Source organism: Arachis duranensis, chromosome 2 (genome assembly GCF_000817695.3).
Source record: "Arachis duranensis cultivar V14167 chromosome 2, aradu.V14167.gnm2.J7QH, whole genome shotgun sequence".
Classification (NCBI taxonomy): Eukaryota; Viridiplantae; Streptophyta; class Magnoliopsida; order Fabales; family Fabaceae; genus Arachis; species Arachis duranensis.
In genome coordinates, this window is record NC_029773.3 from 71,383,107 (window position 1) to 71,389,971 (window position 6,865).

The window sequence follows — 6,865 nt, forward strand, 5'->3', positions numbered from 1 at the left end:
TGGAATAAGACATTCAAATGAAGGGAAAGCCCTGTAACAAGAGAGGGAGATTGATGCAGCAAGAATGGCGATGGAGGTAAGGAATTGGCAGCAGGAGGAAGAGAGTGATGCGAGGAGATTTAAGGGCAAAAATTTTGTGGAATTAGTGAAACAGATGAAGGTGGAATGGGAGGGTGAGTAGGTGCAGGTTTGGGTAGAAGAGAAATTCTTGGGCCTAAAGAGGGTACTACTACTTTAACAGTCTCATCACACTTGCCAGGAAAAGAATTCTCTTTAAAAAAAATTATTCTCATGAAATATAACATGCTCAATGAGGACAACCTTGCCAGACTTAGTAAGGTATTTATATCCTTTGTGAGACATGTCATAACCTAGAAAAATGCACGATGCCGAATGAAACTCCAGCTTATGTTTGTTATAAGGTCTGAGATGGGGGAAGAACAGGCAACCAAAAATGTGAAAACTGTTATAATCTGGCTCCTTGCCAAATAGTCTTTCACTGGGAGAGATGTGTTACAGAGTTGGGGTAGGAAGTGTATTGATGCATTGTGTGGCTGTCAGAAACGCATCACTCCAATAACTAATAGGCATGCTAGTACCAACAAGCAGTGTCAACCCCATTTCAACATGTCGGTGTTTTCATTCTGCATTACCATTCTGGTGATGCACATGAGAATAAGAGAATCTGTGAATCACATCTTTTTCCTACAATACCTTTGACAAGCCAAGATACTCAGCAACATTATTAGATTAAAAAACTTTAATCTTCGAGTTAAGTTGCAACTTAACCATGCTTTGAAAATTAAGAAAAAATTATTTGAGTTGATATCCGGTTCTAAGCAAATATATCTAAGTGAATTTCGAATAAGTATCAATGAAATTAACAAAATAAAAGTTTTCATTTCTATCGGAGAGAGGGGTTGGTCCCCAAATGTCCGAGTACACCAATTATAAAGGAGTTGTATACACTATATTTGACACAAGAAAAGGTAACTGATGTGATTTGCCTACACTATATGCTGTACAGGCCAGCTTATTTTCATAAAAAAAATATTACATGATTTAAGCACTTCACTAACTATTTTATTAGATGTATACCCCAATCTTGCATGCCACAATTGAAAAGGATCATTAGAGGTCACTACTGAACTAAAAGCAACTAAAGTAGTCCTTAATGGGTTGAAATTTAGAAATCTATACATCTCGTTCACAACATCTTCATACAACAGCAATTCCTCAGTTTTCTAAGATTTCACACAGTAGTTATTAGCATAGAACTCGAAGAAAACGTTGTTGTCACAATAGAACTTGTGTACACTGAGTATATTCTTAGTGATATCTGACACATACAATAACTTGGATAACAAAATTTGATTAGAACTCAAATCAATTTTAAAATATGAATTTTCAATGGAGATGATTTGCAAATTTGATCCGTTGCCAACTATTACCTGATCAGATCCTGTAGTCTCTCCATCGGGTACATTTCCAGAATCTGGTGTCAAGTGGTGAGCGACTCCACTATCTGGATACCTGTTCTAATCATACACAATTGTTGATGTGGCCATAACATTACTGACGTTTGCTTGGGGACCTTGTGAAGGTGATGCATATTGCTGTTGTTGTTGTCCTGAATTTCACCAAAACGATTATTAGTATTCTTATTAGCATTGGTAAATCTTACACTGTCATTGCTGAATCTTGGAGATGCATGTTACAAAATCTTGAATCAAATCTGCCTCTACTTTCATAAAGAAAAAACCTTCCTCCTCTCATCATTCTACCTCCTCTACTCCTATGATCACCACCTCTGAAACCTCCTCTGAAGCTACCTCTATTACGACTAAAATCGAAGGACCTTTATGCAAGATTTGCTTGTATAAACGGATTTGATTTTTTGAATCTCTCAAGCATACTCTCATGTGTTAGCAACAGTGTTTTCTCCTCTCCAATTGAGATATTGGTAGATCTCAACACTACGACTGTGATTACCAGAGCATACTCCTCAGTTAATCCATGAAGCATAGCATTAATGTGATCGCTCTTATGAATTGGCTCACCGACTGAGGCTAAGGCATCTATAGTTCCTTTAATTGCTAGGACATACTCACTCACTGAATTTTCAATTTTAATGTTGCTAAGCTTGTTTCTGAGTTGAATGATTCGAGCTTTAATTTAAGAGGAGAAATGATCTTCTAACCTTTTCCATACCTGACAGGTATAAACACAATGTACCATTCGTGTAGTGAATGGCTTTGATATAGAGGCCAATAACCAGGACTTCAACAGCGTATCTTGACGTTTTCACCTCTGGAATTTTGGATTTTGTGCTCCAGTTACATCATATGGTTGTGAAATATCTATTTCTGTGATATGATTCAGTAAATCGTGTCCTTCAATCGTTGATTCAACTTGATCTTTCCATTAAAAAAATTTCATCATCTAATTTCATCGAGATTGGAAAAGAAATGAAATTCGATACCATTGTCGATTGAGTTTTAGAATTATTTAAGTTTTCTGTTATGGATAGAAACTGGCTCTTATACCATGAAAGATTTTAGAATTATTTAAGTTTTTTGCTATGAATAAAACTTGACTCTAATACCATGAAAGATATCAGACTCAGTTGAAGAGAAGGAAGAATAAAAAAATCTAGAAAAAATGAAAGAGAGAATAGAAGCAAGGGATGTAACCACTATTTTAGTATTATTGTGTGTAATATGTACTCAGAATTCAAAACAGTAAAGTGTATTACATGTTGTTATATATACTCAGAATGATTATGAAACTAACCAATGCCAGCTAAGCAATATCTAACTAACTAACTTCTTTACATGACTCTAACCAACTAACTAGTCATTGGCATAATTACCGGTTCATTGACTATAGTTTCAGCTCTATAAAAAAGAACGTACAAAACAGATACAGGTAGAAACAACTTAAATTAAGAAAAATACTACTTGTACAACAAAATTCAGCCTTTATTGAGCCCTTAAATTTAATATTTTATTATTTTATTATTTTATTTTTTAATTAATCATATTTCCTATTTTTAAGAAACCACCTTCATTTTAAACTTTATCAACTAAAAAATCTCTAACTTCTTATCACTATAATAAAGCATTTCCTTTATTTTCTCCCTCTCTCATAACGTCATCTCCAAAACTAGAATATCATTATAAGTTCAATTGGTCCAATTAAACACAAACACATTTAAAATTATGTTGCCTTTAATTAATCAGAAAAAAAAAACAAAACAAGAACAACATAAACACATCCAAAATTATGTTACCTTTTATTAATAGAGAAAAAAAATAAAAAATAACATAAACACATCTAAAATTATGTTGTCTTTCATTAATAAAAAATAAAAAAAAGAGACAAATCACTATAAATATTGGAGAATAGTGAACAAAATTATCTACACATCCGAAACTAGAATGTCATTATTCTTTCATGACATTTTGATTACAAGCTTATTTGGCTCCAATTAAACACATAAACATATTCAAAATTATGCAACCTTTCAGTAACTAGAATAAAAAAATAACAACAATATAAACACATCTAAAATTATGCTATCTTTAATTAATCAGGAAAAAAACAGCATAAACACATATCCAAAATTATGCTGAGTTTTATTAATCCAAGAAAATAGAAAACAAGAAAGAAAAGACAAAGAACTATAAATCATGCATAATAGTGAACAAAAATTATTTACACATCCAAAATTAGAATGTAATTATTCTTTTACGACAGTCTGATTACAAGCTCAGCTGCCTCCAATTAAACACATAAACACATTTAAAATTATACAGCCTTTCATTAACCAGATTTAAAAAACAACAACATAAATACATCTAAAATTATGCTTTAATTAATCAGAAAAAAATAAGAACAATATAAACACATCTAAAATTATGACGCTTTTTATTAATCGAGAAAAAAAGCCAACAAAAACAGTATAAACACGTTTATTAACAGAAAAAAGGAGAAGATAGGGGAGAGAAAGCACTACAAATCATGCAAAATAGTGAATAAAAATTAACACAGTCACATCCAAATATCCGATGAGTGTTTCCGGCGCAGATGAAGCGGCACGGAGGAGGAAGGCGGCGAGCTGCGCAGGGAGACACAACTAGAAAATGAATTAATATAGACAGATTTACAGACAGATTTAGTCTTTATTACAGACGGATTTTTGATTACCGACGAAATTACCGACGGATTTTGTCCCTCTGTAAAAGCCCCGTCAGAAATTATTTACCGACGGATTTTTTTCCGTCGAAAAATTACCTACGGATTTTTACCAGTTACCGACGGATTTTTCCTCTGTAAATTCTCCATCCATTTTCCGAAGACGACGAACTTTCCAATGGATTTTCCGTCTGTAATTATAGACGGATTTATCGACGGATTTTCCGTCTGTAATTATAAACGGATTTTTCGACAGATTTTCTGTCTGTAATTACAGACGGATTTTCAGACGGATTTTCCGTCTCTAATTACAGACGGAATTTTCGACAAATTTTACGTCTGTAATTTGAACTTTGGAAAATCATCTCCCACTCTGATTACAGACAGAAAATCTGTCTGTAAATCCGTCAGTAAATTAAAATATAATTTTTTTAGATTTTTCCATTGCAAAATAAACTTGTTTTCATAAAAAATAAATATAAATTTAATACAAATTTTTATCTAATTTGTAGTTGAATATTTATATTATTTCAAAAATAAACAAATTCATCGTATTATCAAATTAAAAGAAAAATATTATAAACAAACAAGTCAATATAATTCAAAACACAAACAAATTGATCCATCAACTATAATTCAAAACAAATACCATTGAAAAAAAGAAAATCTTTAAAATATGTACCGTGATATACACTAAAGGTGTATAAAACAATCTGCTCTTGTAGCTAACCACTATCAGAATTGCCTAAATATAAACATAAACCTAGTCTAAAATTAAGGCCAAACTTAGTTAAAGTTGTTCAATTCTTCTAAGATCCATTCAATGTTTTCTCTTTCTCCCGGCGACTTGTTCAATTCTTCTAAGATCCAAACTGCATCAGCCAAACAATTTTCAATTAAAAATCATAATAATTCAACCTATGTAAAAACAGTGTTATTACTAAAGCAGTAAAGTACCACAAATAAAACAATTAAAAAATGAATAAGCATATTACCAATAAATTCTTACATATTGTGCAATAATTGTGACATGTTCCAGTTGTAGTTCTCTTATAATGCATGTCTGTGCTAAATGATATTTACTAGATTAGACAAGGATATTAAGTTTAGTAACATGATTTGGAATTGAGGAGCCATAGACATTACCTAATGGATAAAATGTCACTATCCAAATGAACAATTTATACGCATATAAATTTAAGAATGAATCTTTTTTTAGTTTTCTATGTTTTGAACATGTTAAGTCGATCATAAAATTTAAGTACAATAAGGCAATCTCAAAAATAAACAAACTGAACAAGCATATGCATATTTATGGTAAAATAAGAGCTTCAAGAGACTTAGCAAGGTCCTTCCACTACAATATGCATATCTATGCCTGCATAATAATACACAATAAACGAATCGGTTAGATTAGAGCTTGCCTCAGATATAGTAATTTTGTTAAGCCTATTGTGAAATCCAAAACAAACATTAGGATCTTCATTTTCCTGCCAAAACTCCATGTCATCAGTCACAACATTTAACCAAGAAACAAAAAGAGTAAAAGAAATTAAACGCTTTACTAAGAAAATAAATAAATAGATAAATTAATATATAAAAAGAATTATTGCAGATTTGAATGAGCAAATATTCTACTAATATACTTGCAGATATTCTCAATACTCTGCCATAATATCCAACCAATTTCATTCACAACTACACATTTTACAACAAGTAATTAATTGTTATCCATCCAATAATACAAAATGAAATGGGATCTTCAATATGAACTTTACTTCCAAATACATCTTAGGAAATTCAGTTTCAAAATATCTTAAAACTTCTTTTCTAGCTTCTACCTCCTTTGACCACCATAGCATAACCACTCTCTTACATTGAACATAGGCATACTAAGTCAGAAACATTTGGCAGCAGAAAGTTTCAAAAGAAAGCACTCACTTTTTTTACTAGCAAACTTTGGAAAAGTATAAACTGTTGGGAATAAGACACCATTCCCCCTTGAGAAAATACCTTTGACAGAGAAATAAAATAGACACAATCACAACACAAGAATTTAACGTGGAAACTCCAATTACCGGAGAAAAAACCACAGCCGTTGTCAAATGACAACCAGAGAATATCACTATGTGAAAATTGTTACAACACATAGACTTCTTTCTCTCACCGGCACCCCAATACACCCACACTCTCTCAAAGCAAATATCTAACTACACCTCACAACACTCTTTAAAAAAGAGTACAGAGGAAAAGAAAAATCAGATACAAGCTTAAAGTGTTTCTGACTTGTGCAAAAACAAATGGAGAACTTAGCCTCATATTTATAGCCTAGGCCACCCACTCCATTTGCTATCCTAAGCAATGTGGGACTAATTCAACCAAATCCTAACAATCTCCACCTTGATTGAAATAGTCACACATCTTCAGCTTCCATTGTCAACACCGACAATTCTTTGCTGCCATTGTCTATACCGATAATCATAGTTCAGAGAACTATCATACTCCATTATGAAAGTATACTCACTTGGAATTAGACCACTCCAAGCATTTTGCCTTGGTACAGATCGAAACCTTGCTGAAAATTCATGGTGCAACTTCCAAATTGGCTTTTCCTGGAAGTTCTTCAGCCATCGACCTAACTCCGCCACACACCTTGCATCTTAACGCC